General features: G+C 34.1%; 9 non-coding genes across 9 annotated transcripts; all 9 read right to left on the bottom strand.

The window, feature by feature from the left end:
* Positions 1–270: 270 nt before the first annotated feature.
* Trnak-cuu (transfer RNA lysine (anticodon CUU)) lies at positions 271–343 on the bottom strand. The gene has a single exon. It is a non-coding gene; the product is annotated as a tRNA-Lys (tRNA).
* A 2,161-nt stretch (positions 344–2,504) lies between these two features.
* Trnar-ccu (transfer RNA arginine (anticodon CCU)) lies at positions 2,505–2,577 on the bottom strand. The gene has a single exon. It is a non-coding gene; the product is annotated as a tRNA-Arg (tRNA).
* A 3,238-nt stretch (positions 2,578–5,815) lies between these two features.
* Positions 5,816–5,888, bottom strand: Trnak-cuu (transfer RNA lysine (anticodon CUU)). Its single transcript has one exon. It is a non-coding gene; the product is annotated as a tRNA-Lys (tRNA).
* A 1,048-nt stretch (positions 5,889–6,936) lies between these two features.
* Trnar-ccu (transfer RNA arginine (anticodon CCU)) lies at positions 6,937–7,009 on the bottom strand. Its single transcript has one exon. It is a non-coding gene; the product is annotated as a tRNA-Arg (tRNA).
* Positions 7,010–8,059: 1,050 nt separating this feature from the next.
* Positions 8,060–8,132, bottom strand: Trnak-cuu (transfer RNA lysine (anticodon CUU)). The gene has a single exon. It is a non-coding gene; the product is annotated as a tRNA-Lys (tRNA).
* Positions 8,133–9,180: 1,048 nt separating this feature from the next.
* Trnar-ccu (transfer RNA arginine (anticodon CCU)) lies at positions 9,181–9,253 on the bottom strand. Its single transcript has one exon. It is a non-coding gene; the product is annotated as a tRNA-Arg (tRNA).
* A 2,163-nt stretch (positions 9,254–11,416) lies between these two features.
* Trnar-ccu (transfer RNA arginine (anticodon CCU)) lies at positions 11,417–11,492 on the bottom strand. Its single transcript has one exon. It is a non-coding gene; the product is annotated as a tRNA-Arg (tRNA).
* A 1,027-nt stretch (positions 11,493–12,519) lies between these two features.
* Trnar-ccu (transfer RNA arginine (anticodon CCU)) lies at positions 12,520–12,595 on the bottom strand. Its single transcript has one exon. It is a non-coding gene; the product is annotated as a tRNA-Arg (tRNA).
* Positions 12,596–19,204: 6,609 nt separating this feature from the next.
* On the bottom strand, positions 19,205–19,278 carry Trnar-ccu (transfer RNA arginine (anticodon CCU)). The gene has a single exon. It is a non-coding gene; the product is annotated as a tRNA-Arg (tRNA).
* Positions 19,279–21,227: the final 1,949 nt, after the last annotated feature.

Here is a 21,227-nt window from a genome sequence, read left to right on the forward strand (position 1 = left end):
ATTCGTTGAACCCCAAAAAAGAATGAACAGCCTTCAGATTGTTAGATATCTGAATTTGAAAACCGATTGATTAATTTCAACTGAAAATAGCTACGGAAATTTAAAAAAACTGGACTAAAACAAAGTCAAAAACTCAAAATTTATGTATCTGTTTTCCTGTTGGATTTGCTGGAGATTTTGCGGAAACTTGAGGTACAATGATTTAATACAGCCACCCAATCGAAACTGCTATTAGCTTCAAACTTTTTCCGGACATATACAGAGCTTTACTACCCGCGGCGAGATTCGAACTCGCAATCTTCTGGTTAAGAGCCAGACGCCTTATCCATTAGGCCACGCTGGCTGGCTCATCAGTTGCATTGTAGTTAAGTTTCATCTTTCGCCATTCGGATTAAAGATTTTCAAAGAAGCAGTGGCCTGAAATTTAACAAGCTGATTTCCAGATGTATACTAAGTAGCGAGCTAATAGCAGGCCTCTGTATAATAAGTTCAACATATCACATTTTAAAAAATTTCGAAAGAACTGATTAAAAAGAATCAAGACAATAATCTGACTTGCGGGAACTCAAAAAGATCTAGTTTTAAAATTTTTTGAAGAATTTGTTTTTGACCAGCTTCGGGTACCCGCCGAAGAAGAAAAAAAAACAATCAGATTTCCAGATATCTTAATTTGTAACTCGTTTAATTTCAACTGCTAAAAAGATACTAAAACAAAAAAGGTAATACTCAACAACAAAAATTCAAAGTTTATTTGACTTCTTTATTGTTGCGGTTGCTAGATACTTGCCGTAAAAAGAAATACAATGAGTTTCTACAAAAATGCCTCAAATTTTTTTTAACCTCTTGAACTGGTCTGAACTTTAACAAATGGCTTAATTTTGATAGCATTTTTTACCGTTAATTTTTACTAGGATTCTTTGGGTTAAAAAAGACCAGTCAACTTTATTTTCGCGCCGTGGCGAGACTTGGGCTCGCAATTTTCTGGCTAGAAATGTGAAGAGTTAACCCAAAGCCACGTCGAATATATTGTGTATTCTTTTACACATTTTGAAATAAAAGAGAAATATTCAAACTTTCAGTAAAACAGCAATCTGAATTTACGCAAAAACTGATGAGACATTCGTTGAACCCCAAAAAAGAATGAACAGCCTTCAGATTGCTAGATATCTTATTTTGAAAACCGATTGATTAATTTCAACTGAAAATAGCTACGGAAATTTAAAAAATTGGACTAAAACAAAGTCAAAAACTCAAAATTTAGGTATCTGTTTTCCTGTTGGATTTGCTGGAGATTTTGCGGAAACTTGAGGTACAATGATTTAATACAGCCACCCAATCGAAACTGCTATTAGCTTCAAACTTGTTCCGGACATATACAGAGCTTTACTACCCGCGGCGAGATTCGAACGCGCAATCTTCTGGTTAGGAGCCAGACGCCTTATCCATTAGGCCACGATGGCTGGATCATTAGTTTCATTATAGTTAAGTTTCATTTTTCGCCATTCGGATTAAAAACTTTCAAAGAAGCAGAGGCCTGAAATTTAACAAGCTGATTTCCAGATGTATACTTAGTAGCGAGCTAATGGCAGGCCTCTGTATAAAAAGATCAACACGTCACATTTTAAAAAGTTTAGAAAGAATTGATTAAAAAATAATCAAGACAATAATCTGATTTGCGGGAACTCAAAGAGATCTAGTTTTAAAATTTTTTACAGAATTTGTTTTTGACCAGCTTCGGGTAACCGCCGAAGAAGAAAAAAAAACAATCAGATTTCCAGATATCTCAATTTGTAACTCGTTTAATTTCAACTGCTAAAAAGAGACTAAAACAAAAAAGGTAATACTCAACAACAAAAATTCAAAGTTTATTTGACTTTTTTTGTTGCGGTTGCTAGATACTTGCCGTAAAAAGAAATATAATGATTTTCTACAAAAATGCCTCAAATTTTTTTTTAACCTCTTGAACTGGTCTGAACTTTAACAAATGGCTTAATTTTGATAGCATTTTTTACCGTTAATTTTTACTAGGATTCTTTGGGTTAAAAAAGACCAGTCAACTTTATTTTCGCGCCGTGGCGAGACTTGGGCTCGCAATTTTCTGGCTAGAAATGTGAAGCGTTAACCCAAAGCCACGTCGATTATATTGTGTATTCTTTTACACATTTTGAAATAAAGGAAAAATATTCAAACTTTCAGTAAAACAGCAATCTGAATTTACGCAAAAACTGATGAGACATTCGTTGAACCCCAAAAAAGAATGAACAGCCTTCAGATTGCTAGATATCTTATTTTGAAAACCGATTGATTAATTTCAACTGAAAATAGCTACGGAAATAAAAAAAATTGGACTAAAACAAAGTCAATAACTCAAAATTTAAGTATCTGTTTTACTGATGTAATTGCTGGAGATTTTGCGGAAACTTGAAGTACAATGATTTAATAGAGCCACCCAAACGAAACTGCTATTAGCTTCAAACTTTTTACGGACAGATACAGAACTTTACTACCCGCGGCGAGATTCGAACTCGCAATCTTCTGGTTAGGAGCCAGACGCCTTATCCATTAGGCCACGCGGGCTGGAATACGACACTTTCATTGCGGGCCACGCGGGCTGATTTCCAGATGTACACTTAGTAGCGAGCTAATGGCAGGCCTCTTTATAATAAGTTCAACACGTCACGTTTTAGAAAAATTTCGACAGAACTGATTAAAAAATAGTCAAGACAATAATCTGACTTGCGGGAACTCAAAGAGATCTAGTTTGAAAATTTTCTCCAGAATTTGTTTTTGACCAGCTTCGGGTAACCACCGAAGAAGAAAAAAAAACAATAAGATTTCCAGATATCTTAATTTGTAACTCGTTTAATTTCAACTGCTAAAAAGAAACGAAAACAAAAAAGGTAATACTCAACAACAAAAATTCAAAGTTTATTTGACTTTTTTTGTTGCGGTTGCTAGATACTTGCCGTAAAAAGAAATACAATGATTTTCTACAAAATACCTCAAATTTTTTTCTAACCTCTTGAACTGGTCTGAACTTTAACAAATCGCTTAATTTTGATAGCATTTTTTACCGTTAATTTTTCCTAGGATTCTTTGGGTTCAAAAAGACCAGTCAACTTTATTTTCGCGCCGTAGTGAGACTTAGGCTCGCAATTTTCTGGCTAGAAATGTGAAGAGTTAACCCAAAGCCCACTCGAATATACTGTGTATTCTATTTTACATTTTGAAATAAAGGAAAAACATTCAAACTTTCAGTAAAACAGCAATCTGAACTTACGCAAAAACTGATGAGACATTCGTTGATCCGCCAAAAAAGAATGAACAGCCCCTTCAGATTGCTAGATATATCATTTTTAAAACCGATTTATTAATTTCAACTGAAAATAGCTACGGAAATTTTAAAAAATTGACTAAAACAAAGGCAAAAAACTCAAAATTTAGGTATCTGTTTCACTGCTGTAATTGCTGGAGATTTTGCGAAAACTTGAAGTACATTGATTTAAAACAGCCACCCAATCGAAACTGCTATTAGCTTCAAACTTTTTCCGGAAAAATACAGCGCTTTACTACCCGCGGCGAGATTCGAACGCGCAATCTTCTGGTTAGGTGCCAGACGCCTTATCCATTAGGCCACGCTGGCTGGATCATCAGTTTCATTATAGTTAAGTTTCATTTTTCGCCATTCGGATTAAAGATTTTCAAAGAAGCAGAGGACTGAAATTTAACAAGCTGATTTCCGGATGTATACTTATTAGCGAGCTAATGGCAGGCCTCTGTATAATAAGATCAACACGTCACATTTTAAAAAGTTTAGAAAGAACTGATTAAAAAATAATCAAGACAATAATCTGACTTGCGGGAACTCAAAGAGATCTAGTTTTAGAATTTTCTGCAGAATTTGTTTTTGACCAGCCTCGGGTAACCGCCGAAGAAGAAAAAAAAACAATCAGATTTCCAGATATCTTAATTTGTAACTCGTTTAATTTCAACTGCTAAAAAGAAACGAAAACAAAAAAGGTAATAACTCAACCAAAAAAAATTCAAAGTTAATTTGACTTCTTTATTGTTGCGATTGCTAGATACTTGCCGTAAAAAGAAATACAATGATTTTCTACAAAAACGTCTCAAATTTTTTTTCTATCCTCTTGAACTGGTCTGAACTTTAACAAATGGCTTAACTTTGATAGCATTTTTTACCGTTAATTTTTCCTAGGATTCTTAGGGTTAAAAAAGACCAGTCAACTTTATTTTCGCGCCGTGGTGAGACTTAGGCTCGCAATTTTCTGGCTAGAAATGTGAAGAGTTAACCCAAAGCCACGTCGAATATACTGTGTATTCTATTTTACATTTTGAAATAAAGGAAAAACATTCAAACTTTCAGTAAAACAGCAATCTGAACTTACGCAAAAACTGATGAGACATTCGTTGATCCGCCAAAAAAGAATGAACAGCCCCTTCAGATTGCTAGATATATCATTTTTAAAACAGATAAATTAATTTCAACTGAAAATAGCTACGGAAATTTAAAAAAATGGACTAAAACAAAGTCAAAAACTCAAAATTTAAGTATCTGTTTTACTGCTGTAATTGCTGGAGATTTTGCGAAAACTTGAAGTACATTGATTTAAAACAGCCACCCAATCGAAACTGATATTAGCTTCAAACTTTTTCCGGACAAATACAGAGCTTTACTACCCGCGGCAAGATTCGAACGCGCAATCTTCTGGTTAGGAGCCAGACGCCTTATCCATTAGGCCACGCTGGCTGGATCATCAGTTTCATTATAGTTAAGTTTCATTTTTCGCCATTCGGATTAAAGATTTTCAAAAAAGCAGAGGCCTGAAGTTTAACAAGCTGATTTCCAGATGTATACTTAGTGGCGAGCTAATGGCAGGCTTCTGTATAATAAGATCAACACGTCACATTTTAAAAAGTTTCGAAAGAACTGATTAAAAAATAATCAAGACAATAATCTGACTTGGGGGAACTCAAAGAGATCTAGTTTTAAAATTTTTTGAAGAATTTTTTTTTGACCAGCCTCGGGTAACCGCCGAAAAAGAAAAAATAACAATGAGATTTCCAGATATCTTAATTTGTAACTCGTTTAATTTCAACTGATAAAAAGATACTAAAACAAAAAGGTAATACTCAACAACAAAAATTCGAAGTTTATTTGACTTTTTTTGGTTGCGGTTGCTAGATACTTGCCGTAAAAAGAAATACAATGATTTTCTACAAAAACGCCTCAAATTTTTTTTCTAACCTCTTGAACTGGTCTGAACTTTAACAAATGGCTTAATTTTGATAGCATTTTTTACCGTTAATTTTTACTAGGATTCTTTGGGTTAAAAAAGACCAGTCAACTTTATTTTCGCGCCGTGGCGAGACTTAGGCTCGCAATTTTCTGGCTAGAAATGTGAAGAGTTAACCCAAAGCCACGTCGAATATATTGTGTATTCTTTTACACATTTTGAAATAAAGGAAAAATATTCAAACTTTCAGTAAAACAGCAATCTGAATTTACGCAAAAACTAATGAGACATTCGTTGAACCCCAAAAAAGAATGAACAGCCTTCAGATTGCTAGATATCTGAATTTGAAAACCGATTGATTAATTTCAACTGAAAATAGCTACGGAAATTTAAAAAAAACTGGACTAAAACAAAGTCAAAAACTCAAAATTTAAGTATCTGTTTTCCTGTTGGATTTGCTGGAGATTTTGCGGAAACTTGAGGTACAATGATTTAATACAGCCACCCAATCGAAACTGCTATTAGCTTCAAACTTTTTCCGGACATATACAGAGCTTTACTACCCGCGGCGAGATTCGAACTCGCAATCTTCTGGTTAAGAGCCAGACGCCTTATCCATTAGGCCACGCTGGCTGGCTCATCAGTTGCATTGTAGTTAAGTTTCATCTTTCGCCATTCGGATTAAAGATTTTCAAAGAAGCAGTGGCCTGAAATTTAACAAGCTGATTTCCAGATGTATACTAAGTAACGAGCTAATAGCAGGCCTCTGTATAATAAGTTCAGCATATCACATTTTAAAAAATTTCGAAAGAACTGATTAAAAAGAATCAAGACAATAATCTGACTTGCGGGATCTCAAAAAGATCTACTTTTAAAATTTTTTGAAGAAATTTTTTTGACCAGCCTCGGGTAACCGCCGAAGAAGAATAAATAACAATGAGATTTCCAGATATCTTAATTTGTAACTCGTTTCATTTCAACTGCTAAAAAGATACGAAAACAAAAAAAGTAATAACTCAACAAAAAAAATTCAAAGTTTATTTGACTTTTTTCTGTTGCGGTTGCTAGATACTTGCCAGAAAATGAAATACAATGATTTTCTACAAAAACGTCTCAATTTTTTTTTCTAACCTCTTGAACTGGTCTGAACTTTAACAAATGGCTTAACTTTGATAGCATTTTTTACCGTTAATTTTTACTAGGATTCTTTGGGTTAAAAAAGACCAGTCAAATTTATTTTCGCGCCGTGGCGAGACTTAGGCTCGCAACTTTCTGGCTAGAAATGTGAAGAGTTAACCCAAAGCCACGTCGAATATATTGTGTATTCTTTTACACATTTTGAAACAAAGGAAAAATATTCAAACTTTCAGTAAAACAGCAATCTGAATTTACGCAAAAACTGATGAGACATTCGTTGAACCCCAAAAAAGAATGAACAGCCTTCAGATTGCTAGATATCTCAATTTGAAAACCGATTGATTAATTTCAACTGAAAATAGCTACGGAAATTTAAAAAAAAACTGAACTAAAACAAAGTCAAAAACTCAAAATTTAAGTATCTGTTTTAATGCTGGAATTGCTGGAGATTTTGCGGAAACTTGAGGTACAATGATTTAATACAGCCACCCAATCGAAACTGCTAATAGCTTCAAACTTTTTCCGGACAGATACAGAGCTTTACTACCCGCGGCGAGATTCGAACTCGCAATCTTCTGGTTAGGAGCCAGACGCCTTATCCATTAGGCCACGCTGGCTGGATCATCAGTTTCATTATAGTTAAGTTTCATTTTTCGCCATTCGGATTAAAGATTTTCAAAAAAGCAGAGGCCTGAAATTTAACAAGCTGATTTCCAGATGTATACTTAGTGGCGAGCTAATGCCAGGCTTCTGTATAATAAGATCAACACGTCACATTTTGAGAAGTTTCGAAAGAACTGATTAAAAAATAATCAAGACAATAATCTGACTTGGGGGAACTCAAAGAGATCTAGTTTTAAAATTTTTTGAAGAATTTTTTTTTTGACCAGCCTCGGGTAACCGCCGAAGAAGAATAAATAACAATAGATTTCCAGATATCTTAATTTGTAACTCGTTTAATTTCAACTGATAAAAAGATACTAAAACAAAAAAGGTAATAACTCAACAAAAAAAATTCAAAGTTTATTTGACTTTTTTCTGTTGCGGTTGCTAGATACTTGCCAGAAAATGAAATACAATGATTTTCTACAAAAACGTCTCAATTTTTTTTTCTAACCTCTTGAACTGGTCTGAACTTTAACAAATGGCTTAACTTTGATAGCATTTTTTACCGTTAATTTTTACTAGGATTCTTTGGGTTAAAAAAGACCAGTCAAATTTATTTTCGCGCCGTGGCGAGACTTAGGCTCGCAACTTTCTGGCTAGAAATGTGAAGAGTTAACCCAAAGCCACGTCGAATATATTGTGTATTCTTTTACACATTTTGAAATAAAGGAAAAATATTCAAACTTTCAGTAAAACAGCAATCTGAATTTACGCAAAAACTGATGAGACATTCGTTGAACCCCAAAAAAGAATGAACAGCCTTCAGATTGCTAGATATCTGAATTTGAAAACCGATTGATTAATTTCAACTGAAAATAGCTACGGAAATTTAAAAAAAAACTGAACTAAAACAAAGTCAAAAACTCAAAATTTAAGTATCTGTTTTAATGCTGGAATTGCTGGAGATTTTGCGGAAACTTGAGGTACAATGATTTAATACAGCCACCCAATCGAAACTGCTATTAGCTTCAAACTTTTTCCGGACATATACAGAGCTTTACTACCCGCGGCGAGATTCGAACTCGCAATCTTCTGGTTAAGAGCCAGACGCCTTATCCATTAGGCCACGCTGGCTGGCTCATCAGTTGCATTGTAGTTAAGTTTCATCTTTCGCCATTCGGATTAAAGATTTTCAAAGAAGCAGTGGCCTGAAATTTAACAAGCTGATTTCCAGATGTATACTAAGTAACGAGCTAATAGCAGGCCTCTGTATAATAAGTTCAACATATCACATTTTAAAAAATTTCGAAAGAACTGATTAAAAAGAATCAAGACAATAATCTGACTTGCGGGAACTCAAAAAGATCTACTTTTAAAATTTTTTGAAGAAATTTTTTTGACCAGCCTCGGGTAACCGCCGAAGAAGAATAAATAACAATGAGATTTTCAGATATCTTAATTTGTAACTCGTTTCATTTCAACTGCTAAAAAGATACGAAAACAAAAAAAGTAATAACTCAACAAAAAAAATTCAAAGTTTATTTGACTTTTTTCTGTTGCGGTTGCTAGATACTTGCCAGAAAATGAAATACAATGATTTTCTACAAAAACGTCTCAATTTTTTTTTCTAACCTCTTGAACTGGTCTGAACTTTAACAAATGGCTTAACTTTGATAGCATTTTTTACCGTTAATTTTTACTAGGATTCTTTGGGTTAAAAAAGACCAGTCAAATTTATTTTCGCGCCGTGGCGAGACTTAGGCTCGCAACTTTCTGGCTAGAAATGTGAAGAGTTAACCCAAAGCCACGTCGAATATATTGTGTATTCTTTTACACATTTTGAAATAAAGGAAAAATATTCAAACTTTCAGTAAAACAGCAATCTGAATTTACGCAAAAACTGATGAGACATTCGTTGAACCCCAAAAAAGAATGAACAGCCTTCAGATTGCTAGATATCTCAATTTGAAAACCGATTGATTAATTTCAACTGAAAATAGCTACGGAAATTTAAAAAAAAACCGAACTAAAACAAAGTCAAAAACTCAAAATTTAAGTATCTGTTTTAATGCTGGAATTGCTGGAGATTTTGCGGAAACTTGAGGTACAATGATTTAATACAGCCACCCAATCGAAACTGCTAATAGCTTCAAACTTTTTCCGGACAGATACAGAGCTTTACTACCCGCGGCGAGATTCGAACTCGCAATCTTCTGGTTAGGAGCCAGACGCCTTATCCATTAGGCCACGCTGGCTGGATCATCAGTTTCATTATAGTTAAGTTTCATTTTTCGCCATTCGGATTAAAGATTTTCAAAAAAGCAGAGGCCTGAAATTTAACAAGCTGATTTCCAGATGTATACTTAGTGGCGAGCTAATGCCAGGCTTCTGTATAATAAGATCAACACGTCACATTTTAAGAAGTTTCGAAAGAACTGATTAAAAAATAATCAAGACAATAATCTGACTTGGGGGAACTGAAAGAGATCTAGTTTTAAAATTTTTTGAAGAATTTTTTTTTTGACCAGCCTCGGGTAACCGCCGAAGAAGAATAAATAACAAATAGATTTCCAGATATCTTAATTTGTAACTCGTTTAATTTCAACTGATAAAAAGATACTAAAACAAAAAAGGTAAAACTCAACAACAAAAATTCAAATTTTATTTGACTTTTTTTGGTTGCGGTTGCTAGATACTTGCCGTAAAAAGAAATACAATGATTTTCTACAAAAACGCCTCAAATTTTTTTTCTAACCTCTTGAACTGGTCTGAACTTTAACAAATGGCTTAATTTTGATAGCATTTTTTACCGTTAATTTTTACTAGGATTCTTTGGGTTAAAAAAGACCAGTCAACTTTATTTTCGCGCCGTGGCGAGACTTAGGCTCGCAATTTTCTGGCTAGAAATGTGAAGAGTTAACCCAAAGCCACGTCGAATATATTGTGTATTCTTTTACACATTTTGAAATAAAGGAAAAATATTCAAACTTTCAGTAAAACAGCAATCTGAATTTACGCAAAAACTAATGAGACATTCGTTGAACCCCAAAAAAGAATGAACAGCCTTCAGATTGTTAGATATCTGAATTTGAAAACCGATTGATTAATTTCAACTGAAAATAGCTACGGAAATTTAAAAAAACTGGACTAAAACAAAGTCAAAAACTCAAAATTTAAAGATCTGTTTTACTGCTGGAATTGCTGGAGATTTTGCGGAAGTTGAGGTACAATGATTTAATACAGCCACCCAATCGAAACTGCTATTAGCTTCAAACTTTTTCCGGACAAATACAGCGCTTTACTACCCGCGGCGAGATTCCAACGCGCAATCTTCTGGTTAGGAGCCAGACGCCTTATCCATTAGGCCACGCTGGCTGGCTCATCAGTTGCATTGTAGTTAAGTTTCATCTTTCGCCATTCGGATTAAAGATTTTCAAAGAAGCAGTGGCCTGAAATTTAACAAGCTGATTTCCAGATGTATACTAAGTAGCGAGCTAATAGCAGGCCTCTGTATAATAAGTTCAACATATCACATTTTAAAAAATTTCGAAAGAACTGATTAAAAAGAATCAAGACAATAATCTGACTTGCGGGAACTCAAAAAGATCTAGTTTTAAATTTTTTTGAAGAAATTTTTTTGACCAGCCTCGGGTAACCGCCGAAGAAGAATAAATAACAATGAGATTTCCAGATATCTTAATTTGTAACTCGTTTAATTTCAACTGCTAAAAAGATACTAAAACAAAAAAGGTAATACTTAACAACAAAAATTCAAAGTTTATTTGACTTTTTTTGGTTGCGGTTGCTAGATACTTGCCGTAAAAAGAAATACAATGATTTTCTACAAAAATGCCTCAAATTTTTTTTCTAACCTCTTGAACTGGTCTGAACTTTAACAAATGGCTTAATTTTGATAGCATTTTTTACCGTTAATTTTTCCTAGGATTCTTTGGGTTAAAAAAGACCAGTCAACTTTATTTTCGCGCCGTAGTGAGATTTGGCCTCGCAATTTTCTGGCTAGAAAGGTGGAGAGTTAAGTCAAAGCCACGTCGAATATATTGTGTATTCTATTACACATTTTGAAATAAAGTAAAAATATTCAAACTTTCAGTAAAACAGCAATCTGAACTTACGCAAAAACTGATGAGACATTCGTTGATCCGCCAAAAAAGAATTAACAGCCCCTTCAGATTGTTAGATATATCATTTTTAAAACCGATCAATTAATTTCAACTGAAAATAGCTACGGAAAATTTAAAAATGGACTAAAACAAAGTCAAAAATTCAAAATTTAAGTATCTGTTTTACTGCTGTAATTGCTGGAGATTTTGCGAAAACTTGAAGTACATTGATTTAAAACATCCACCCAATCGAAACTTCTTTTAGCTTCAAACTTTTTCCGGACAAATACAGAGCTTTACTCCCCGCGGCGAGATTCAAACTCGCAATCTTCTGGTTAGGAGCCAGACGCCTTATCCATTAGGCCACGCTAGCTGGCTCATCAGTTTCATTTTTCGCCATTCGGATTAAAGATTTTCAAAGAAGCAGGGGCCTAAAATTTAACAAGCTGATTTCCAGATGTATACTTAGTAGCGAGCTAATAGCTGGCCTCTGTATAATAAGTTCAACACGTCACATTTTAAAAAATTTCGAAAGAACTGATTAAAAAGAATCAAGACAATAATCTGACTTGCGGGAACTCAAAAAGATCTAGTTTTAAATTTTTTTGAAGAAATTTTTTTGACCAGCCTCGGGTAACCGCCGAAGAAGAATAAATAACAATGAGATTTCCAGATATCTTAATTTGTAACTCGTTTAATTTCAACTGCTAAAAAGATACTAAAACAAAAAAGGTAATACTTAACAACAAAAATTCAAAGTTTATTTGACTTTTTTTGGTTGCGGTTGCTAGATACTTGCCGTAAAAAGAAATACAATGATTTTCTACAAAAATGCCTCAAATTTTTTTTCTAACCTCTTGAACTGGTCTGAACTTTAACAAATGGCTTAATTTTGATAGCATTTTTTACCGTTAATTTTTCCTAGGATTCTTTGGGTTAAAAAAGACCAGTCAACTTTATTTTCGCGCCGTAGTGAGATTAGGCCTCGCAATTTTCTGACTAGAAAGGTGGAGAGTTAAGTCAAAGCCACGTCGAATATATTGTGTATTCTATTACACATTTTGAAGTAAAGTAAAAATATTCAAACTTTCAGTAAAACAGCAATCTGAACTTACGCAAAAACTGATGAGACATTCGTTGATCCGCCAAAAAAGAATTAACAGCCCCTTCAGATTGTTAGATATATCATTTTTAAAACCGATCAATTAATTTCAACTGAAAATAGCTACGGAAAATTTAAAAATGGACTAAAACAAAGTCAAAAACTCAAAATTTAAGTATCTGTTTTACTGCTGTAATTGCTGGAGATTTTGCGAAAACTTGAAGTACATTGATTTAAAACATCCACCCAATAGAAACTTCTTTTAGCTTCAAACTTTTTCCGGACAAATACAGAGCTTTACTCCCCGCGGCGAGATTCAAACTCGCAATCTTCTGGTTAGGAGCCAGACGCCTTATCCATTAGGCCACGCTAGCTGGCTCATCAGTTTCATTTTTCGCCATTCGGATTAAAGATTTTCAAAGAAGCAGGGGCCTAAAATTTAACAAGCTGATTTCCAGATGTATACTTAGTAGCGAGCTAATAGCTGGCCTCTGTATAATAAGTTCAACACGTCACATTTTAAAAAACTTCGAAAGAACTGATTAAAAAATAATCAAGACAATAATCTGACTTGCGGGAACTCAAAGAGATCTAGTTTTAAAATTTTTTGAAGAAATTGTTTTGAAAAGCCTCGGGTAACCGCCGAAGAAGAATAAATAACAATGAGACTTCCAGATATCTCAATTTGTAACTCGTTTAATTTCAACTGCTAAAAAGATACGAAAACAAAAAAGGTAATAACTCAACAAAAAAAATTCAAAGTTTATTTGACTTTTTTCTGTTGCGGTTGCTAGATACTTGCCAGAAAATGAAATACAATGATTTTCTACAAAAATGACTCAATTTAATTTTTTTTTCTATCCTCTTGAACTGGTCTGAACTTTAACAAATGGCTTAATTTTGATAGCATTTTTTACCGTAAATTTTTCCTAGGATTCTTTGAGTTAAAAAAGACCAGTCAACTTTAATTTCGCGCCGTGGTGAGATTTGGCCTCGCAATTTTCTGGCTAGAAAGGTGGAGAGTTAACTCAAAGCCACGTCGAATATATTGTGTATTCTATTACACATTTTGAAATAAAGGAAAAACATTCAAACTTTCAAAAAAACAGCAATCTGAACTTACGCAAAAACTGATGAAACATTCGTTGAATCCCCAAAAAAAGAATGAACAGCCTTCAGATTGTTATATATATCATTTTTAAAACCGATTAATTAATTTCAACCGAAAATAGCTACGGAAAATTTAAAAATGGACTAAAACAAAGTCAAAATCTCAAAATTTAAGTATCTGTTTTACTGATGTAATTGCTGGAGATTTTGCGAAAACTTGAAGTACATTGATTTAAAACAGCCACCCAATCGAAACTGCTTTTAGCTTCAAAATTTTTCCGGACAAATACAGAGCTTTACTCCCGGCGGCGATATTCGAAGTCGCAATCTTCTGGTTAGGAGCCAGACGCCTTATCCATTAGGCCCCGCTAGCTGGCTCATCAGTTTCATTATAGTTAAGTTTCATTTTTCGCCATTCGGATTAAAGATTTTCAAAGAAGCAGGGGCCTGAAATTTAACAAGCTGATTTCCAGATGTATACTTAGTAGCGAGCTAATAGCTGGCCTCTGTATAATAAGTTCAACACGTCACATTTTAAAAAATTTCGAAAGAACTGATTAAAAAGTAATCAAGACAATAATCTGACTTGCGGGAACTCAAAGAGATCTAGTTTTAAAATTTTTTGAAGAAATTGTTTTGAAAAGCCTCGTGTAACCGCCGAAGAAGAATAAATAACAATGAGACTTCCAGATATCTTAATTTGTAACTCGTTTAATTTCAACTGCTAAAAAGATACTAAAACAAAAAAGGTAATAACTCAACAAAAAAAATTCAAAGTTTATTTGACTTTTTTCTGTTGCGGTTGCTAGATACTTGCCAGAAAATGAAATACAATGATTTTCTACAAAAATGTCTCAATTTTTTTTTCTATCCTCTTGAACTGGTCTGAACTTTAACAAATGGCTTAACTTTGATAGCATTTTTTACCGTGAATTTTTGCTAGCATTCTTTGGGTTAAAAAAAGACCAGTCAACTTTAATTTCGCGCCGTGGTGAGATTTGGCCTCGCAATTTTCTGGCTAGAAAGGTGGAGAGTTAACTCAAAGCCACGTCGAATATATTGTGTATTCTATTACACATTTTGAAATAAAGGAAAAATATTCAAACTTTCGAAAAAACAGCAATCTGAACTTACGCAAAAACTGATGAGACATTCGTTGAATCCCAAAAGAATGAACAGCCTTCAGATTGCTAGATATCTCATTTTAAAAACCGATTAATTAATTTCAACTGAAAATAGCTACGGAAATAATAAAAAAAAATGGACTGAAACAAAGACAAAAACTCAAAATTTAAGTATCTGTTTTACTGCTGTAATTGCTGGAGATTTTGCGGAAACTTGAGGTACAATGATTTAATACAGCCAACCGATCAAAACTGCTATTAGCTTCAAACTTTTTCCGGACAGAAACAGAGCTTTACTACCCGCGGCGAGATTCGTACTCGCAATCTTCAGATTAGGAGCCAGACACCTTATCCATTAGGCCACGCTAGCTGGCTCATCAGTTTCATTATAGTTAAGTTTTATTTTTCGCCATTCGGATTAAAGATTTTTTAAAGAAGCAGGGGCCTGAAATTTGACAAGCTGATTTCCAGATGTATACTTAGTAGCGAGCTAATAGCAGGCCTCTGTATAATAAGTTCAACACGTCACATTTTGAAAAATTTTGAAAGAACTGATTAAAAAATAATCAAGACAATAATCTGACTTGCGGGAACTCAAAGAGATCTAGTTTTAAAGTTTTTTGCAGAATTTGTTTGTGACCAGCCTCGGGTAACCGCCAAAGAAAAATGAATAACAATCAGATTTCCAGATATCTTTATTTGTAACTCGTATAATTTCAACTGCTAAAAAGAAACGAAAACAAAAAAGGTAAAAACTCAACAAAAAAAAATCAAAGTTTATTTGACTTTTTTATTGTTGCGATTCCTAGATACTTGCCGTAAAAAGAAATACAATGATTTTCTACAAAAATGTCTCAAATTTTTTTCTATCCTCTTGAACTGGTCTGAACTTTAACAAATTGCTTAATTTTGATAGCATTTTTACCGTTAATTTTTCCTAGGATTCTTTGTGTTAAAAAAGGCCAGTCAACGTTATTTTCGCGCCGTGGTGAGACTTAAGCTCGCAATTTTCTGGCTAGAAATGTGAAGAGTTAGCCCAACGCCACGTCGAATATCCTGTGTATTCTATTTTACATTTTGAAATAAAGGAAAAACATTCAAACTTTCAGTAAAACAGCAATCTGAACTTACGCAAAAACTGATGAGACATTCGTTGATCCGCCAAAAAAGAATGAACAGCCCCTTCAGATTGCTAGATATATCATTTTGAAAACCAATTAATTAATTTCAACTGAAAATAGCTACGGAAAATTTAAAAAATGGACTAAAACAAAGTCAAAAACTCAAAATTTAAGTATCTGTTTTACTGCTGTAATTGCTGGAGATTTTGCGAAAACTTGAAGTACATTGATTTAAAACAGCCACCGAATCGAAACTGCTGTTCGCTTCAAACTTTTTCCGGACAAATACAGCGCTTTACTACCCGCGGCGAGATTCGAACATGCAATCTTCTGGTTAGGAGCCAGACGCCTTATCCATTAGGCCACGCTGGCTCGATTATCAGTTTCATTACAGTTAAGCTTCATTTTTCGCCATTCGGTTTAAAGATTTTCAAAGAAGCAGAGGCCTGAATATTAACAAGCTGATTTCCAGATGTATACTTAGTAGCGAGCTAATGGCAGGCCTCTGTATAATAAGATCCACACGTCACATTTTAAAAAAAATTTCGAGAGAACTGATTAAAAAATAATCGAGACAATAATCTGACTTGCGGGAACTCAAAGAGATCTAGTTTTAAAATTTTTTGAAGAAATTTTTTTTGACCAGCCTCGGGTAACCGCCGAAGAAGAACAAATAACAATGAGATTTCCAGATATCTTAATTTGTAACTCGTTTAATTTCAACTGCTAAAAAGATACGAAAACAGTAAAAACTCAACAAAAAAAAATCAAAGTTTATTTGACTTTTTTATTGTTGCGATTCCTAGATACTTGCCGTAAAAAGAAATACAATGACTTTCTACAAAAATGTCTCAAATTTTTTTCTATCCTCGTGAACTGGTCTGAACTTTAACAAATTGCTTAATTTTGATAGCATTTTTACCGTTAATTTTTCCTAGGATTCTTTGGGTTAAAAAAGACCAGTCAACTTTATTTTCGCGCCGTGGTGAGACTTAAGCTCGCAATTTTCTGGCTAGAAATGTGAAGAGTTAACCCAAAGCCACGTCGAATATATTGTGTATTCTATTACACAGTTTGAAATAAAGGAAAAATATTCAAACTTTCAGTAAAACAGCTATCTGAATTTACGCAAAAACTGATAAGACATTCGTTGATCCGCCGAAAAAGAATAAACAGCCCCTTCAGATTGCTAGATATATCATTTTGAAAACCGATTAATTAATTTCAACTGAAAATAGCTGCGGAAAATTTAAAAAATGGACTAAAACAAAGTCAAAAACTCAAAAATTAAAAATCTGTTTTACTGCTGTAGTTGCTGGAGATTTTGCGAAAACTTGAAGCACATTGATTTAAAACAGCCACCTAATCGAAACTGCTATTAGCTTCTAACTTTTTCGGGAAAAATACAGAGCCATACCACCCGCGGCGAGATTCGAACGCGCAATCTTCTCGATAGGAGCCAGACGCCTTATCCATTAGGCCACGCTGGCTGGATCATCGGTTTCATATAGTTAAGTTTTATTTTTCGCCATTCGGATTAAAGATTTTCAAAGAAGCAGGGGCCTGAAATTTAACAAGCTGATTTCCAGATGTATACTTAGTAGCGAGATAATAGCAGGCCTCTGTATAATAAGTTCAACACGTCACATTTTAAAAAATTTCGAAAGAACTGATTAAAAAATAATCGAGACAATAATCTGACTTGCGGGAACTCAAAGACATCTAGTTTTAAAATTTTTTGAAGAAATTCTTATCAACCGCCGAAGAAGATTTCCAGATATCTTAATTTGCAACTCGTTTAATTTCAACTGCTAAAAAGAAACGAAAACAAAAAAGGTAATAACTCAACAAAAAAAATCAAAGTTTATTTGACTTTTTTATTGTTGCGATTACTAGATACTTGCCGTAAAAAGAAAAACAATGATTTTCTGCAGTATTGTCTCAAATTTTTTTTCTATCCTCTTGAACTGGTCTGAACTTTAACAAATGGCTTAATTTTGATAGCATTTTTACCGTTAATTTTTCCTAGGATTCTTTGGGTTAAAAAAGACCAGTCAACTTTATTTTCGAGCCGTGGTGAGACTTAGGTTCGCAATTTTCTGGCTAGAAATGTGAAGAGTTAACCCAACGCCACGTCAAATATACTGTGTATTCTATTTTACATTTTGAAATAAAGGAAAAACATTCAAACTTTCAGTAAAACAGCAATCTGAACTTACGCAAAAACTGATGAGACATTCGTTGATCCGCCGAAAAAGAATGAACAGCCCCTTCAGATTGCTAGATATATCATTTTGAAAACCGATTAATTAATTTCAACTGAAAATAGCTGCGGAAAATTTAAAAAATGGACTAAAACAAAGTCAAAAACTCAAAACTTAAAAATCTGTTTTACTGCTGTAGTTGCTGGAGATTTTGCGAAAACTTGAAGCACATTGATTTAAAACAGCCACCTAATCGAAACTGCTATTAGCATCAAACTTTTTCCGGACAAATACAGAGCTTTACTACCCGCGGCGAGATTCGAATGCGCAATCTTCTGGTAAGGAGCCAGACGCTTAATCCATTAGGCCACGCTGGCTCGATCATCAGTTTCATTATAGTTAAGTTTCATTTTTCGCCATTCGGATTAAAGACTTTCAAAGAAGCTGAGGCCTGAATAGTAACAAGCTGATTTCCAGATGTATGCTTAGTAGCGAGCTAATGGCAGGCCTCTGTATAATAAGATCATCACGTCACATTTTAAAAAATTTCGAAAGAACTGATTAAAAAATAATCAAGGCAATAATCTGACTTCGGGGAACTCAAAGAGATCTAGTTTTAAAATTTTTTGAAGAATTTCTTCTGACCAGCCTCGGGTAACCGCCGAAGAAGAATAAATAACAATGAGATTTCCAGATATCTTAATTTGTAACTCGTTTAATTTCAACTGCTAAAAAGATACTAAAACAAAAAAGGTAATACTGAACAACAAAAATTCAAAATTTATTTGACTTTTTTTTGTTGCGGTTGCTAGATACTTGCCGTAAAAAGAAATACAATGATTTTCTACAAAAATGTCTCAAATTTTTTTTCTAACCTCTTGAACTGGTCTGAACTTTAACAAATGGCTCAATTTTGATAGCATTTTTTACCGCTTATTTTTACTAGGATTCTTTGGGTTAAAAAAGACCAGTCAACTTTATTTTCGCGCCGTGGCGAGATTTGGTTCGCAATTTTCTGGCTAGAAATGTGAAGAGTTAACCCAAAGCCACGTCGAATATATTGTGTATTCTATTACAAAGTTTGAAATAAAGGAAAAATATTCAAACTTTCAGTAAAACAGCAATCTGAATTTACGCAGAAACTGATGAGACATTCGTTGAAACCCCCAAAAAAACGAACCGCCGTCAGATTGCTAGATAACTCATTTTGAAAACCGATTGATTAATTTCAACTAAAAATAGCTACGGAAATTTTAAATACAATTGGACTAAAACAAAGTCAAAAACTCAAAATTTAAGTATCTGTTTTACTGCTGGAATTGCTGGAGATTTTGCGGAAACTTGAGGTACAATGATTTAAAACAGCCACCCAATCGAAACTGCTATTAGCTTCAAACTTTTTCGGGACAAATACAGAGCTATACTAGCCGCGGCGAGATTCGAACGCGCAATCTTCTGGATAGGAGCCAGACGCCTTAACCATTAGGCCACGCTGGCTGGATCATCAGTTACATTATAGTTAAGTTTTATTTTTCGCCATTCGGATTAAAGATTTTCAAAGAAGCAGGGGACTGAAATTTAACAAGCTGATTTCCAGATGTAGACTTAGTAGCGAGCTAATAGCAGGCCTCTGCATAATAAGTTCAACACGTCACATTTTAAAAAACTTCAAAAGAACTGATTAAAAAACAATCGAGACAATGATCTGACCTGCGGGAACTCAAAGAGATCTAATTTTAAAATGTTTTGAAGAAATTTTTTTTGACCAGCCTCGGGTAACCGCCGAAGAAGAATAAATAACAATGAGATTTCCAGATATCTTAATTTGTAACTCGTTTAATTTCAACTGCTAAAAAGATACAAAAACAAGAAAAGGTAATACTCAACAACAAAAATTCAAAATTTATTTGACTTTTTGTTGCGGTTGCTAGATACTTGCCGTAAAAAGAAATACAATGATTTTCAACAAAATTGTCTCAAATTTTTTTTCTAACCTCTTGAACTGGTCTGAGCTTTAACTAAAAGCTTAATTTTGAATGCACTTGTTAACGTTATTTATCCTAGGATTTTTTGGGTTATAAAGACTACTCAGTTATATTTTCGTACCGCGGTGAGACTTAGGCTCGCAACTTTTTGGATAGAAACCAGAAGCGTTAATCTAAAACTACATGGAATATACCTTGCGTGTTTCTATTACACGTTTTCTCATCAAAGAAAATTATCCATTTTCAGTTCGACAGCCCTCTGAACTTACGCAAAAATTGGTGACACATTCTTTAAGCCGCCAAAGAAGGATGAACTGCCTTCAGATTGCTAGATATCTTATTTTGCCAACCGATTAACTTCAACTGAAAAACGGTCGGTAAATGAAAAAATTTACTAACTCAAAGAAACAAATTCAAACTTTGTGTAATTGTTTTACTGCTGCAATTGCTGGAGACTTTGCAAAAACTTGAAATACAATGATTTATTACATCCACCCAATCGAAATTACTATTAGCTTCAAGATTTTTCCGGACAGATACAGGAGTTTTCTACCCGCTGAGAGATTCCCACTCGGAATCTTCTGGTTAGGAGCCAGACTCCATATCCATTAGGCCACGCGGACTGGACGTTCAGAGTTTCAGTATAGTTATGTTTTGCTTTTCGCCATTCGGATTAAAGATTTTCAAAGAAACAGAAGCCTGCGTTCCGACAAGCTGATTTCCAGCTGTACACTTATTAGCGAGCTAATGGCGGGCCTCTGTATATTAAGATCAAAACGTCACATTTTAAGTAATTTTAAAGAACTGATCTAAAAAAATATCAAAACAATATTCTGACTTGTAGGAATTCAAAGAAGAGATCTGATTCAAAGTTTTTTTTGCTATCCTCTTGAACTGGTCAGAACTTTAACAAAAGCTTAATTTAGATAGCACTTTTACCGTTATTTTTTCCTAGGATTCTTTGGGTTATCAAGACTAGTCAGTTATAGTTTCGTACCGCGGTGAGACTTAGACTCGCAAATTTCTGGTAAGAAACCTGAAGCGTTAATCTAAAGCCACGATGAAAAAACGTGTAATATAATACACAATCAATGTATATTCCATGTGGCTTTAGATTAAGCTTCAGGTTTCTAACCAGAACGTTGCCAGCCTAATTTATCTCGAAATCTTCAAGGATTTGAGCAGTCATATTTGGAGGCAAGATTCGCACTCTTTGAGAGTACACTGAGAGCACCCAAACACAGGCTTGGAAATTTCAAGAATTGTAGAATGAGTTTTCTGAAAAAATTTGAGAAAATCACAAAAGTCGTCCTATCTCGTACACTAAAAAGATTTGGGCAGTCATAATACGAGACCAAATTCGCACATAATACGAGACCAAAATAAACACTAGATTCAAACTGATCCGTTATGCCCTTAACTGTTTCAAAAAACGCTTAAACATGTCAAGATACGTGTAACA

The sequence above is a fragment of the Symsagittifera roscoffensis genome, chromosome 6 (genome assembly GCF_963678635.1).
Source record: "Symsagittifera roscoffensis chromosome 6, txSymRosc1.1, whole genome shotgun sequence".
Lineage (NCBI taxonomy): Eukaryota > Metazoa > Xenacoelomorpha > Acoela > Convolutidae > Symsagittifera > Symsagittifera roscoffensis.